The 16332-nt window shown below is 50.0% G+C and overlaps 1 protein-coding gene across 5 annotated transcripts in view; it reads right to left on the bottom strand.

Annotated features, from left to right (window-relative positions):
• Window positions 1-13248, bottom strand: part of ITPRIP (inositol 1,4,5-trisphosphate receptor interacting protein) — a 25654-nt gene extending 12406 nt beyond the window's left edge. For 2 of the 5 annotated variants that reach the window (XM_039871267.1, XM_039871269.1), the window contains exon 1: window positions 13112-13248. The gene's annotated coding sequence lies outside the window, so the exon portion shown is untranslated. The remainder of the gene's footprint in view (window positions 1-13111) is intronic. The other 3 variants (XM_039871268.1, XM_039871270.1, XM_039871266.1) reach the window with 2 other exon arrangements.
• Between the last annotated feature and the right edge of the window lie 3084 nt (window positions 13249-16332).

Below are 16332 nucleotides of genomic sequence, written 5' to 3'. Positions count from 1 at the left end.
GAAGTGAGGAAAGAGGAAGGAAGAGGCCTGACAAAATCTAATTGAGAAAGTAGGTAGAAAGGGTACAGTTATGGGTCCCCAGAGACTCTTCTCAGCACCCTCACAACCCCCGTCTCTGTCACCTTTTCCCTCTGCCACTGAGCAGGACCTTAGTCTTTGTCTTCAGCCAGGCTCAACTTCCTTGGATCTGCCACCCTTCTGGCCACTGGGCTCCTTCCGGTGTCTTGGCCCAGTCAGCCCAGAAGCCACCCTCAGGATAATCATAACCAGCATTTATGAGGGCTGACTATGTGCCAGGCCTGTTGCTCAGGACTTACACAGACGCCTTCTTCACGGCCTCCCCAAGGACTAGAAGAAAAGAGAAAGAGACCCTATAGCCTAATGGAACAAGGAGCACTCAGCATACTGACTAGGGCCTGTAGTCCCCAGAACCTGAGAATCAGAGCCCCACTACCCCTCCCAAAGCCAGGGGAGACCCCAGACAGACTGAGCAAGGACCCAGGCTCAGGAGAACACAGGGGTCAAGACTGGGCCCTGATGAGGGTAGGGGAGCAGGACTGAATGAGGGAGCAGAAAGAAGAGACCCCCTACCCCGACGCCCAGTTGAGGGGGACCTACCGATGAGCCTGTGGGAAAATACACACTGTGTGGAGAGCGGCCTTCTCACTAGGGTGAGCTCCGCGGTTACAGCACGCAGCCACACCAGCCGGTCACACCCACAAAAGCATTAAGTTTCCTCAAAGCCTGAAGAGGGAGGAGGTTTCCAAAAAGTTACCAGGATGCCAATCCCATTCCCTGGACTGGGGTCATGTGGCCAGCTAGTCCAGGCACAGGAAGGACAGTGGCCTGGACTCCACTGACGTGGGTGGGAAAGCCCATATCCTTCCTGTTCCAGAGACTGCAGAAGGCAGGAAAGCCATCGATCTCCCAGGAAAGACATGGCATCCTTCTGTCCAGCCATGCTGCCTGACTCGTGAGAGCAGAGGCTTTGACCCCCAGGACGTTGTGGAAAATCACAGCATCTTGGGACAGACAGACAGGAAGACTGCCTGATTAGGCAGGGTCGTGAAGGGGGAAGAGGCTAAAGGATGACAGGGAGGTCTGCAGGTCACAGAGACAAGGCAAGGGCACCCCGAGTCTGAGCCCATGGCCCCCTTTCTCCCCGGGTCACCTTGCATCCAAGTCACTGGAGTAGGTTGAATGGTGGTCCTCAAAAAGATCAGTCTATGTGCTAATGCCTGGACCTTGCGAATACGACTTTATTTGAAAGAAGGGTCTTTATCAGTGCAATTAAAATTAAGAATCTTGAGCTGATTCTGAATTACCTGGGTGGGCCCTAAATCCAATAACAAGTGTGCTTATAAAGACACAGAAAGGGAGAAAACAGACCAAGAAGAGGAGGTGACAGAAGACGGAGGCGGAGGCTAGAGCAATGCTGCCGCAGCCCAGTTCTGAAGCCACCAGAAGCCGGGTGGGCTAAGGAAGGGTTCTTCCTTGGAGCGTTTGAAGGGACCCTGCAGGTGCCTTGATTTCAGGCTGGTGCCCTCCAGAACCGCGAGAGAATACGTTTGTGTTGTTTTAAGCCACCTAGTTCGTGGTATTTTGTTACCACAGCCCTAAGACTCACGCATCTCAAAGTACAACACATTCTCCCCACTCAGGCCTCCAACTGGACTTCCCACTTCTGCCGGGCACCTCCAGTCTCCCAGCCATCTCTGCCTTGGCTCGTGCTCTGCACCAGAGCCTTGGGATCCCACATTGATGGAGGTCCCCATCCCGGCCTGCGTGGTCCTTTGGAATCTGCTCCTCTGAGCTGTCCCTAATCCCAGGCACCCCAGGCCTAGAGGTCTCCCTTCCCCACTTCAGAGAGTTCCTGCTTCCACACTACACGGGACTGAGCTTTAAGACTAAAGTTTATGGCCTGGCTCCACCCAGCCTCAGGGACCCTCTGGTTTCCTTCCAGCCTACTGCTGCCACTCCAGATTATCGAATGTCTCCTGAACACCTCCTATACTTCTCCACCATTCTTTGCACCATGTCCATGCCTCATGCTTACAGCCCAAACCCTACCCAACAGTCCTCACAGCAAGCCCATCTCGGAAGTGGCTTCCAAGAGCCTTCCTGATCCCTCCCCACCCCAAACTCCCGAGACAAATCCTTCTTCCTTGAAAGGGTGAGAACAAAGATGAGATACTGGTGAAGTCCTCCGAGTGCAGGACATGCCTGGTGCCTTGTGCCGCATCCTGAGTTAGTTCTCTCACTTGTGCAGCAGTCCAGCTTCCCAGACAGGAGCGCAAGGCACTGAGAGGTTGAGCAATCGCTCAAGGCCACAGAAGTAGGATGAGAGCAGAGGAGCTGGAAGCCCCGCCAGGCCTGGGGCTCCAGACTCCGCCATTTCCCCAGTGATCCCACTCTGCCCTTGCATCAGAGTGAGCTGTTGAGTTCCTGTCTCATCCCACTGCTTTGCTCTGGCAGGGCCAGGCATGGCTTGTTTGTCTTGCCACTCTCCAGAGTGCCCGGCAGAGACCAAATGCTCATAGCACTAAGGACATGTGCGATCCCGAAGACCCACCAGCGTGCTCACACTCTGAACGCTGGACACACCCACTTTTAAAAGAAGGCCTGCTTCGACGCCCTCCATTCCTAGGAAAGATGCATTTCCTACACTGAGTGTGCACCGAAGGGCTTCTCTTAACCCCCGGAATTCCCATCTCAGATTTCTCATCTGAAATAACAGGGACGTGCTAACAATAGAACACTGTGCTAACCATTCCCACGGGGAAGCAGCCCTCATACGCTGTCAGACGTTGGCTTGGCGTCAGCTTGTATTTCTCACAGTTTCCCTGTCTGGGGGCCCCATAGCACCCACAAGAAGAGGTAGGGTTGACATCCACGTCAGGGCGGGCATGCCAGGGCGCCTCAAACATGTCCGTCTCTCCCTCCACCTTGTGTTCTCTGCACCTCCAGCCTCAAGCAGAGCAGTGAATGCTCAGGACCTGCACACTTCGCTGGGGGCAGGGAGGGCAGGCTGCAGGGACAGAAGGCAGGTTCCAGACAACAGAGAACACACTGGCTTGATGGGGAGGTGACATGAGGGGGTGGAGCGGGAACCAGAGAGTAAATAAATACAAAGGACAACAAAGGGGACACCCGCCGCCCCTCTCACAGATGAGCTAAGAATGGATGGAGTTAACTAGACTGCCATTCCCAGCAGCCACCTTCCTAGTTATCCCGGGATGGGAACAAAGAGAGACAAGCTCAGAAAGATAATCTGGCTTCTCTGCACAAAGATGGCCCCCAGGGTTTTTCCAAGGCCTCAGAAAAGCCAGTTTCCCCACCCTCCCCACCCTCCCACCTCTTACTCAAGTCCTGGCTTAGAGGGATTCTGGCCCCCACACAATGAAATCCCGGGCTGTTTTCCCACCCCCGTCTCCTGTGGCTTGGGTGGTACCTGACACAATGCCTGGGACCCAGGCCTGGGGAGAGGGAGAGGGGGTAGGGAAAGGGAAGAGCTGTGGGCCTCCTACAAACACACACACACACACACACACACACACACACACACATTTACTCACTCACTCACTCACACACTCCCTCCCACCCCTCCCGCTGTGCTCTGTGCCTGCAAAGATCTAAAACTCCTTTCATCTTAATAAAAGAGAACAGCAAGATACACAAAGGCAAGAAGGGGGAGGCCAAGCCAGTTGTAAAACACTTAAGAGCTTGTGGTCGACCTCTTGGCTTGTTTTCTCTGCTGCAGGGACCTGGGCTAAACAACGGAGCAGGGTATCTGCCTGCCCTCCCACACCAGGACTGCAAAACAATCAGGGCAAACCAGGTCTCCTCCTCCGGGAAAGCAGGTGGCCAGAGACTTGAAGGCCAGGAACAGTTAGTAAAATTACCTCCAGAATCATCTATGACTACAGAGTCACACTCCCTGTGAATTACACAAAATGACAACGACCTGCAACCACGGTCTATAACCACATTGTTTCCCAGACACAGGGATGGAGTGATGTCGAGTGATGCCTATGCTCTGCCCTAGCTTCTACCTGAGGTGGCACCTGGCACATAGTAGGTGTCCCTGAACCAATGACAGGTACACATTGGGTAGCCAGCAAGCAGCCAGCGATACTGCCATGCTCACCAGGACATATTCCTGCCCCAAGGCCACCAAGAAACAGCCAAAAGCTCTTCAGCTCAGAAGCGCTTAACACTTTGCAGCAGCTGAGCTATAGCAGCCAAGAGGCCAAACTCAGAAATCAGAAGGCCTGGGTTTGAATCCTGGCTCTCCAACTTGCTATAACAATAGCACTCACTTATGGCATGGAAGTCACATGGTAGTGCCCTGTAAAGGACACTATATTGGCACTGGTATTGGTTATAAGGCCAGGTCTCCCTTTTGATTTGTTAAATCCTGCTAGGTACATCTTAGGGACTCTTGTGGTAAGAGAGGGTGACTAACAGCCCTACAACATCTCCAGAAGTCTGGGGACATGGCTAAGTTGTCTCCCCTACCCCCTTGTTCTCTTCTAAAGACCCAAGGGGCTGCCACAGAGGGAGAGCAGGCACCTGGGAAGCTCACAGCGACCCCCTCCAGTCTGGCAGCATCAACTGAGAACTCCCCTACTCCTTCTGAGCTCCCAGAAGGACAAACCAGTGTTAGTCTCTGATGCCCAGCGTTAAAGGTATAGGCTTTATAAAAGCTTGCTGAATGAATGGATGGAGTCAAGACTAGGAAAGAACCTTACTGCCTCTACTCTTAGGAGTAGTAATCTGAAATGGGAGCAGAGTGGAAAGTCCTAGATGAAGTAACTTTTAAGATTTTTTTGCCTGGGAGGCACCCTGGGGTCAGAAAAGTAAAGCATCAACAGTGATCAGTACCATGGGAAATGTGAGCAAAATCCCTTCCAGACACAGCCCTGGAGACAGACCACAGCCTCTTTAGGTCTGGATGGCCTTCATCTAACTTCAGGCTGACTCACTGCCAACATTTACCAAGAAAGTGACCCAGGAATAAACCCTGACATCAGCTTATCTGACCTCCTTGCTCAAAAATGGACGGTAAATGGAGGATTACAGGGTTCAGTGCAATTTAGGTAAAAGAAGGAGCAGAGAAGCAACCCTCAGCGGAGTGACGAGCAAGTCCCACTTTCTGAAGAAAACCCAACAAGGCGCATGGTCCTGTCACCCCATGGGAAGGTTTAGTAAATAGCAAGCAACCTACCACATGTATTGAGATTTAGGCATTGTGCGAAATGCTTTATAATAAACCTCTTGAAGGAGACACTACCCCCATTTTATAGATCAGGAAATCGAGGCACAGAGAGGTGAGGCCACTCACTCAACATCTCAGAGCCAGATTCTAACCCAGGACTGTCTGACTTTCAAGTCTGCAGTCTTCCCATGATGCTGCTCATTGACCGGGTTTCTACGAAATATTAGATGTGCACCTATGGGCTTCCTCACCTGTACTGTTTAGGGAAATAAAGGTGACAATTTAGGTGAAATTTGGGCATGAAGCAGGGAATTAGATTTAATGAAGAGATTCTGGGAGTGTGACCTGGAATATGAGGTGGATTTTCAGCCAAAAGGATGGGAAAGCCTTCTCTGCAGTAGATTAGGAAAAGGGAGTGAGAGAAGTCTTCAGACACTGGGCAGTGTGTTTTGGGGTGAGGCTATAGAGAGGAAGCAGCATGGGTGCACTGGGGGCATTCTGGGACAGCACACAGGGGTACCAGGCATCCCCCATTCTCTTCACCTCCACCTCCTCCAGCCCAGGCATGCCGTGGTCCTTTTCAGTGTCTCTGGAACAAAGTCTCAGCAAACAAAGGACCCTTTCATGAACTTCAGGCGGGTCTCCTGTCTGCTACTAAGAAGGCTATTGAAATAGGCTCCCAGGAGAACAGTTTGTTATGAGCATGTGGTTTTGCACCAACAAGCAGGGCCAGAATTATGACAACGCCCTCCCTCTGGTTTGATTCAGGCTGGTAGGAGACTCTCCTGCACCCACTGCAGGAATGACCCGGAAGGAGAATGAGCAGCCCAGGACCACACCAAAGCTGAGCCCCTCTACCTGGGCAAGAGGAGTCCCGCTGTGTTATTTACCTGGAAGTGAGTCATTAGAAAATTGTGAGCTTTGTATTTTTTCTAGGGACTGGCATCTGAGGATCTCAAAGTGCTCTGAATATTATCTGATACTGGCTGCTACTATCCCCATTAAACAGACAGAGAAACTGAGCTCTGTCAGCTAATATCACAGAGTGCATCACAATAGGAAGGCACCTGGAGTTGGTGGTCTGCCTGTTGTCTTCTCACCTCTGACACTTAGATCGTATGGGATTTTAGATGCCACCTTCACTTTCACTGGGCCTAGATGTCCAGCAGAAGCCGGAGGCAGAAAGAGTCTAAGGTTCTTTGAGGCACAGATACCGGTTTGAATCCTGCCTCTGCTGTTTACAGCTCTGCAACTCTGGGCAAGTTGCCTGACCTCTCTGAGCCTGTTTCTTTACTTATAAAACTGCAATAATACCTACCTTGAAGGGCTGTTGTAAGGAAGAGAAATAAATATATGCAAAGTTCCTAAGATGAGGCTTTGCTCAGAGTAGGTGCTCAATGAACAAAGACATTATTTTTTTTTTACAGGCTGTTCTACTTTTATGAACAAAAGGTCATGATGACTAATGTGAGGACCAGATTTATAAACAGAAGCACAAGCTGCAAATAATATCCTCTGCTAACGATACTCTAATTTTCATTTATAACCCTGAAGGCTACATTCATACAAAAATTAGGGCAATTCCTTTAGCCACTGAAATGATGGACATCAGGGAAGCTGTGTTAGAGCATCTGAAGTTATGGCCGGTTACACAAAGCAAATACTTTCATCGGATACCTTCAAGTTGAAAGAAATGGTGATTCTTGTTCGGAAACTCTTTAGAGGGAGAGCTACCACGTCATCTAATTTTTCATCTTTCTTCAGAGCAAGTTCTTCATTTCCTGCATCTTTCACTTGTTGTTTTGGCATTTGACAATCCTTGCTTAGGAATTTCTATCTTAGGAAGAACAGAAGGCATCACCTTATGAAACTCGGCTGAAGCCACAGGTCGCCAAGTTAAGAGCATCAGAATTGCTGAGTTTGGCCTTATAAACAATGCTGTCCCCAGGGTTTCTCTTTGGCAAGACCAAGAAGTCACCCATGGCTGTTGTCTCTAATATCACTCCCAAAGTCTCGGGTATATCTCAGATACCTCTGAATTCCTGCATGAACTACTAGGGAGGAAGGGATTCCACAGGTTTAACTGAACCATCAGGAATTCCATGGGGAATGCTAGAGCTGGGTGACAGGTGACCAGTGAGACCTTGCTTCTCTTTCCAGCTGGTACTAAGTCCTGCGGCAATGGATTCCGAACATTCTTCCCCTGTGTGCATTTTATCACAAAGCTCTGTGTGGCCACTGAATCCCTAGTATAGCACCCTGCCTATAGTAGATGCACGATAAACACTCGTCCAATCAGAAAATGAAGGTTCTCTCTTAGCTTCCATTGTAAGGACATGGGCATCCTTGTTTCTTACTTTCTTTTGGGGGCGAGGGTGAAGAAGAAGGAAGCCACATTTCTGATCTTCCCATCCCTGCTCCAGCGTGCTCTTCCCCTCACCCTTTACAGATTCAGGCTGTAGGATGGGGGCCTAGCCCCATGGAAGCCACCAGAAGCCTCTGTAAGGAGTCACGCTCTTTGCTCCCATTTGCAGATCAGAGTACAAAACAAGACTGTAGCTATCAGCACTGTGCTCTATTCTCTTGGGCAAAATCTAAGGCCAGAAGACCCACCTCTAACCAGCTTACAGCTCAGATGTGGGACCTGCACCCCTCCTTCTTCCCTTTGCCCATTCTCTGAGAAACACACCTGTGGATGTTACCTCTTCTGTGCACGTTCCCATTAACATGCCTTACAGTTGGTTCTTGCTCCTCCCTGTTCACCTTACTTTAAGGTGGAAGTGTTGCCTTGGGCAACAGTGATGTCACCTGCAAGATGCTTCCATTCTGCTGATGTCACGGGGTGGGCCACAGGAATGGAGGGGGATGTGCTTTCTCCCGGAAAACATCACAGGTCCCAAACTGCTGAGGAGGAGCCTACAGACCTCGCAGCCACTCTCAAATCACCCTCTTCCTCTCCCAGAAACCTTTTTACCCTTCTCTCCCCTTTGGATGCCTGTGACAGGCAAAGCCTCAAACCTGACTTGCCCTCTCCCAGTGTTGGCTCAAAGGTCAGGATGAGCAGCTTTGCCCTCAGCTCTAACAAAGCCCATGCAAGGGCACCAATGATCTCCTTCTCACCATCAGGGACAGTCTGGGTCCCTGCAATCTTGCCCTTTGCCCAGACCTCAGAGGAGGGAGCAGTGGCACTAATGAGGAAGCTAGGGTCCCAGTTTGGCAGAGAATGTAGTTTCTCAGTTGACCTCTACCGTCTTCAAGGGCTCATACTAGCCAGACTGCTGGTCTGTGCCAGGCACTAGGCTCAGTCCTTTCTATACAAGCCCTATGAGGGGTTATTACCATTTTGCTGATGACCGAACTTGAGGCTTGGAAAAGTCTAGGCACTTACCCTAATAAAGAGAATATCCAACCACTGGGTAGTGGAGCCAAGACTTAACCCAAGTTTTCTCTCCTTGAAAGCCCACGTGGGTCACCCCTCTTGGCCTGGGCCACTTGGACACTGCAGCTTATTAAAGATGGGCCATGAGAGGGCCTGGACAGAGACCAGGGGGAACCCTTTAAGTTCAGAGAGGCCAGCTGAGCAGGCCAGGTGGCTGAGGGAGCCAAACGTGCACTGCCTTAGGACTGCCTGACCTCCATGCTCTCACACAGGGCTGCAGTAAGTAGCTAGTCCAGGCCCGGCTACCTCCCCAAGCAGTCATTTAAATTAGGAACCAGATTTCTTTGCTCTGTGCTTGGCTTCCTGTTGACCCATCCAGGCCTTCTGACTATCCTCTTGATTTGCATATAGCATGTAACCCTGAGGCCCAAACCTCCAACCCTGAAACTCTATAGTAGTTATTTAACTTCTGACAAATGCAACTCCATGTGGCTGGAGGCTAAAGCTTATAATGCTTTATCATAAAAGTCACTAAATTACAAAAGAGGAAAGGGAGAAATCCTACCAGGTAAACACTGACCTTGAGGCACTGACCAAGGAAGTATACAGAGCCAGGCTGACAGAGTACTGGTCTACCTGGCAGGTATTTCTCCATTGGTGAAAGGGCCACACAGGCGAACAGAGCCCTGTGCTAATGGACATCACTGCCCTTATACCGCACAGCTTCCCCACCCTGCCCTGACTCCAGCTTTGCTGAACACAAGCCGCCTTCTCATCTTTGGTTTCCCACGGGGCTTACCGAGGACATAGGGATCATCCAGTCTTTATCACAAAGTCTCCTTGCAAATTAATAAACTAGAATTCTGATTTGTATGCCTACTTTGGGGAGACTTCTTGAGGTGACACAATGGCCCAAGTTCAAACCACTCTGAAAATTGTAGAGATATTATTTCCCAGTGGGCACAACTGGGGGCCCGACCCGGAACAGGTGAGATGATCCAGGTAAACTCCACCTGCATGGGCACCAGCCAGCCCTTCCCAGAGGACATCAAGATATTGTGAATTCCTCATTAGCTGAGAAGCTCAGTTTGTTTAAAATACTGTCTATGTGTATGGATGTATGCATGCAGTAAAATGCTCGCTCCAGTTAATTAAGTGCTGAAATGTATAATGTGGAAAATAAGTGATCATAAAGATGAAGCTGCGAAGTGGGAGTTTTGGGAAAGGTTTCCTGAATGAGCTTGGGAAGGATGTTGCAGGTGAACAGGAACTGGACAGGGATGTTGGAAGTATCAGGACACTACGTTCAGATGCTCCTCATTTTGTTCCATTCTCTATCTAGGTCAGGGGACTGCATAGCTGTGGCCTTTTCTCTCTGCACCACACCCAGGTGGCACTTACTCATCACCCTCATGCCAAGCCCCAAACTGGATTAGCCACCTCACACCACCCAGCTACTGAGAAGGAAAGTCATTTGATGCTTGGGCCAGGCCTCGCATCAGCCTTCCAGGCCGGGCTTGCCTGCCTCTTTCTTTCCGTGCCTTCTGCTGCCAGATGGGCTTTCTATCCTTCTTCCATCTGAGCTGAGAGTGGGTATTTCTTCTTTTGACAAAGAAAAAGGCAGCTGCTCTTCCCTCCTTCCCATGCAAGCTCTCAAGCAAACCAGCTTTTTAAGCTTAATCTGCTTCTTGCTCTGGGACTGTTCAGTGACTAGGACTCAGCTTCTAGGCTCCCGAACACTTCGCTGTGCCTTAGTTTCCTTATCTATAAAACGGGGGTCACAACACCTACTTTATAGAACTACTGTGAAGATTGAATGAGTTAATATAGGCAAAGTAGTTTTGAAAAAAAAAAAAGGCTGGCAAATAGTAAGTCCTCAATAATTGTTGGTTATCAAGGCTGCTGTGTACGGTTGTGCAGGTGGCACACTGCTCTAGAACACCTGGCGGAGGGCGCTGTGAGGACGGATCTGGCTCACACGCTGCTTGCCCCGTTATGCGCCTTGGCTGTGTCCACTCAGCTGAGACTTCTTTTTCTAAATGGCAACAAGGTGCCATCTTGTTGCCTACAGGGAGCACCTTATTCTAAGTCACTCAAAGTGTGAAGCAGCAGCCCTGGAGGCTATTTTTATCAGCTTTCTGCATTCTCATAGGCTATGTCCTCCTTCCCAGCAAGACTGGATTAGAGGGGGGTCTGGGACCGACTGGTCTCAGCCATACATAAGGTCTTGCTCATCAGCACCCTAGCACTTGCCCCTCGCAGGATACTTCTCGGTTAAAGCCTTCTCCAAAAGCCCTGCAGGCTGCCCTACTACCTCATCCCTCCTGAGGGTAATCTCAGCCCCAAACATCGAGTTATAGAGTCTTAGACTCTGAAGGGACTCTCTCCTTCATAACTGTTGATGGCCACTTGTCTCTGCTGAGTGATGGGCAGCACATTACCTACGGAGGAGCTCTAGCTACTGGCAAGTGCCTTCTTACCTCTAGGTAAGACCCATCTCCCTGCTTCTCCTAACCAGTGACTCTCGGAGGCCAGACAGAGCAAGTCTTTCCTCAAGTGACAATGCTTGAGATTCTTAAAGGCCACAGCCCTGTGCCCTGAGGCCTCTCATCCTTAGGGGAAACACTGCCAGTTCATTCCCTTCTCCCTCACAAGCACAGTTTACAGATACAGGCCCTCCACGCCATCCTGCCTCCCTCCCCTGTACTCATTCCCATTTGGCGGTGCTGTCCACTGCAAGAAGAGGCGTTGAGAACAGGGCTCATGCCCTCCGTGGCCCAACTCTACTTCTCATGGGCTTCATGCCAAGGTGCAGGTCACTGCCTCCCACAGAGACGTGTACCCTCTCCATTGGACAAACTCCCCCACAGTCTTTCTCTTTATTGACCTCAGTGGGTCCAACAGTGAAAAAAACAAAGCAGGCCTCCTCCCAGACAATATCTTCTCAGGTGAGCAATTTTGCCAGAAGCCTCTAGCAAGAAGTTCCTCCGTGAACTTGCCCTAAAATGAAAGTTCACCCACATACCCTCTTCTTTGTTTCAACCGTTGCTGGGAAAGTGACAAGTTCTGGGATGATGGCAGCGGGTTAAAAGTTCAGATCCTTGCCCCCTAAAAGCCAGAGACTGAAATGGCTGCACCTTTGACAATTCTGGAGTTAGAGGATGGCACTTGAACAAAAAGCCTTTCCCTCCACCCAGGAGAGCAGAGTCAGTATAACCACTTCACCAGAAATAAGAGTTATACTGACTCTGCTCTCCACCCAGGAGAGCAGAGTCAGTATAACCACTTCACCAGAAATAAGAGGGCAGAATGGCCTGGAGCAGCAGCAGACACCCAGAATTAGCAAACAAGGAAAGCCATTTAGGCATGTAGGCTGGAAGGAGGACTCAAAAACACAGCCTATTAAATTATCAAAAAGGTGAATGGCAATTCTACCTACCTATGCCTGACACTTTCTCCGGGGTTAACCAGGACCTGTGACTGTCTCCCGCACAGATTAGCTTTACCTGGCAGCAGCCTCTCCAAGGTAGAACTGGTATGTAAAAGGGAAAGGCCCTGGGTCAAATCCAAATGAGGAACAAGAAAACAGAATACAACTCCAAAACTAATTTAGATCCAAAAGACCAGGGCCAGGATCCGCCAGTATCTGGTGCTCTTCTAGTTTTGAAGGGGACCCTTTCTCACACCAGGTGGAGGAGCAAAAGGCAAAGTTTAGTTCCTGAGAAGTTCAGTAAAATATTTCCCTTCCTGGGCAACAGCATTTTTTTTTTAAGGTAAGGAACATTTTGGAAGGAAAGCTCTGCCTTGGGGCTTCTGGGTCCCTTGGGCGGGCAGTCAGAGAGGTGGAGACACTGGGAAAGGAGTTAGTTGGGGAAGGAGTTAGGGGTCAGAGGGCAGAGACTATTTGCAGCCCCAAGAGAAAGTTCTGCATAGCGTGGGGTCTCCTCCACTGGTAGTCCCGAAAGTGGAAGCGGCGGGACTTTACCCGGCCCCAGCAACCTCATAGCTTCACTACCTTAAGCCGAGAATAAACAAGATCCCCTCCTATTCCCTCCTTCCAGCAGGAGAAAGAAGGCGGGAAGGAAGGTAGCTAAAGGGCTGCCACCCCTCGGCCGGCCTTTCTGCCCTAGCACTCTGCTCAGCCGGTTAAAGGAATGGATCATCGGGGCAGCAGGAACAAAGACGTGGTCTTGCTTCGGGCGCCTCCGGGAGGAGCAGCCCGCGGCGGGGGCCTGAGCGGAGAGTGGAACGCGGGACTTCGCGCGGCTCAAGGAGGAAGCGTGAACGCCCGACGGCGATGCGCCGCATCTTGCTACGAGCGCTGTAACGGGGTCTCGAGGGCCAGCCCTAACCTGCGGGGCCCAGCAGGCGCCCGGGATCCCCTTGCAGCCCCTGCGCCCCCGCCCCAAGACGCCATCTCGGGCGCAGCTCCGCCTCGTCTCGCGTCTCCACCGCGCTCTCCCTCCAGCCCACGAGGAGGACGCAGAGCCTCGCGGCTGCTGGCCCAGACTTACGTTTAGCCTCCGCTCTCGATCCCGGTCACGGGGAGTTCTGCGCGGACTCAGTCTGCACTCGCGGGTCCCCGGGCCGCACGCACCGTTGGGGGTCGGCGGCGGAGGGGCAATTAGTGAGTCGGGGGCGGCGACACCGCAGCCAGCTCCCGCCTTCTGGTCTCCATCAGCCCGGCTCTAAAGAGCTTCGGAGTTACTCATTTCCTGGATGTCACAGAAACTTTTCCTCCTTATAAGAACAAAACACCCGCCTCTACTCTCCGCGGGTGAAGCTCCTTAAGGAGGACCGTGCGAGTTAGGGGGACCGGACCCGGAGTCCGCCGCGGAGGGCTGCCCATTGACCGCCCCAGGAACTCCAGAGGGGACAGCAGAACGGGACGAAGACGGGGAGAATTGGGATCCGGCCACTGGAGTAAATTGGGGCTCCTGAACAGGAAGTCGGGGAGGACGCCCTTAAAAGTCGGTCCAGGCCGGCGGAATGGAGGGGGTTAAGTCACAGCTCGCCGACCGTGCGTTTTCCGCGGCGCGTTTTACAAGCCGCGGATTCCTGGGGCCACCTCTTTTGTCCCCTGGCAAGAAATAGAGATCAAGACACAACGCCGTCTCTTTTTCTCTTTTGCAACTTGAATGGATTAAAACAATTCAGATTTTATAGTAAATGAATGCATCCTTGCCTTTTCTCCCGGAGTAACGAGGCACAAAGGAAAATGATGACTTAAATGCTTTTATCTGTAGAGGGCGCTTTAGTTTCCAACGCCTGTTTACAGTTGTGATGTTAGTTAGACCCTCTATTATAGAGAGAGGAAATTGAGGCCAGGAGGGAGGCAGCACCATCTGGGTCGTACTTCACAGGTTATGAAATTCTTAACCTACCACCTTCTCTTTGTGACCTGCCTAGATTCCACAGCCAGTAAAAGTGGCCGGAAAGGGCTTAACTACATTAAGTTGCTTTGAGAGAGTCAAATGCCAGTGAGGGCACTTCGGGGGGAAAATTCTAAGAACACACTGTCCAAATGGTTATCACCATTGCTCCTCAAGTCAGAATAATAACGTTAACGTGTTATGGAAGACTTTGGGCTGGAGTCTGAAAGATAAACAGGCGATGAGGAAAAGTTCTAAAAATAGACCCCTTGGCCTTTGTCCGGAGTTACTGTTGTTTTCAACCTTCGAGCTTCTGCTGCAGCTCATAGCTCCTTCCTTACATCAGGCACGGTTACCGCAGAGTTTTGGGAGCTGGCGGGGAGGAGGGGTGGGGAATGGGGCCATGTGAGGAAACATTCTTGAAAGAACTATGTATTTACAAAATGTCTGCAAGTTGGACGAGTAGGGCATTCAAACCCAAAGCAGGCGAGGGAAATTCCTGGAAGGTGGGGACACAGGACTGAGCACCACTTCCCTTTTTTTCTAATCCTTGGGATAAGAGTTAAGGGAATTTGCTGGAATGCCAAGGTTAGTATTTGGATGCTTTCTGGGTTTTTCATCCTGCGTGCATAATTGTTTCAACAATTTCTAACTGGCTGCATATATTTATTTATGTAACAAACGTTTGTAAGATTTCTTTTTTTCTTTTTTTTTCAATCTAATGATTTCACTCTCTGTGACCTAATGGTCACCTTCATTGGCTTCCCTCTGCTCTCAGCATAAGGTCCACTGTCCTAACCTGGCACATGGGCCATTCATGAGCTGGCCTCTACTTATCTCACCAACCTCACGTCTCAGTCCATGTTCCACACCAACTCCTTGCAGTTCTTGGAACCTTTGCTCCTCAGAATATGATATGCATTCATTTTTGCTCCTTGGCTATTCACATGTGCTCTGCCTTCTGCCTGCAACCTTCGCCCACCTCTTTCTCAAACCTTCCTGTCACTCTCAATACACATACATACACACACACACACACACACACACACACACATATTTTTTTTCGGCTGTTAATGTGCTAAGATGTCACAGCCAGTCTTCCAGTCCAGGGGTCTTCCTTAAACATCCACACCCTAGGTGAGACCCCCAACCCCCTACCCCGCCCCAGGATGTGGTTTCCATAGCACCTTGCGCTTACTCTAGAAAGGGTTTTTAAAAAACAGAAAAGGACAAAGGATTCAACTTCTGGGAACATGAGAGGGCAAGAAGTCAGGTAACCTTGCATTCAAACACAGAAATGCTGGAAAAAAAATCAGCAATTGAAAGGGAGCTTCTCTAGGTATGAGACAGAAAGAGGGAACTCTAAGGCATATGGGGGTACTTGACATGAATATAAGCCCAAATGGCGAAGGACAGAGGTGAGTGCACACTTGGCTTTGGGTTCTAGAAAGGAGGAGAGCTGGACTTCAGACCCCTGCTTAAAGCTTGGACACTGGAAAAGCTCTTAGTGACTGGAGGATGGAGAAAGCAAATATTCCCACTGGTCCAGGGCCACAGCAAGGAAGTTTGTGGTTTTTCTGAGGCTCTGGATGAATTAAAAATGTTTGCTATAGGAACTAAAACCTCTAGCTTGACTATGCCATGCATTGGTATGAGGTCCCAATTTATACTGCCCAGGTGGTGAGGGAATCCTGAAGTCAACAAAGAATGTAAAAGCTGGTTCCAAGGTGACGAATCCCCTTGGCCTGTCAGAAGCAAATGCAAAACCCAGTTGTTCATGCTGACCTTTCACAGAATTAAGAAGTCCCATCGAAGATAAGTTTATAATTAGAAATTATAAACCACCTTTCAGCTGGAACCACCATCTTCCAGTAATTCACCAAAATGACCGACACAAAGGGAAAGAGGAGAGGCACCTGCTATATGTTCTTTAGGCCTTTTAGAAAACATGAGATTGTTCCTTTGGCGACATACATGAGAATCTATAAGAAAGATGATGTTGTAGACATCAAGGGAATGGGCACTTTTCAAAAAGGGATGCACCACCAATGTTACCATGGCAAAACTGGAAGGGTCTACAGTTACCCAGCATGTGGTTAGCATTGTTGTAAACAAAGAAGTTAAGGACAAGATTCTTGCCAAGAGAATTATATACATATTGAGCATATTAAGCAGTAATAAGAGCTGAGACAGCTTCTTGAAATGTGAGAAACAAAATTATCCAAAAAAGAAGGAAACCAACGAGAAAGTTACCTGGATTCAACTCAAGTGCCAGTCTGCTCCACCTAGAGATGCACACTTTGGGAGAACCAATGGAAAAGATCATGAGCTATGAGAACACATTCCGTATAAATTCGTGGTAT

Source organism: Pteropus medius, unplaced genomic scaffold, assembly GCF_902729225.1.
Source record: "Pteropus medius unplaced genomic scaffold, Ma_sr-lr_union100, whole genome shotgun sequence".
NCBI classification, from domain to species: Eukaryota; Metazoa; Chordata; class Mammalia; order Chiroptera; family Pteropodidae; genus Pteropus; species Pteropus medius.
Note: the sequence above shows the minus strand (reverse complement) of the source record. Positions and strands in the feature narration are given on the sequence as shown.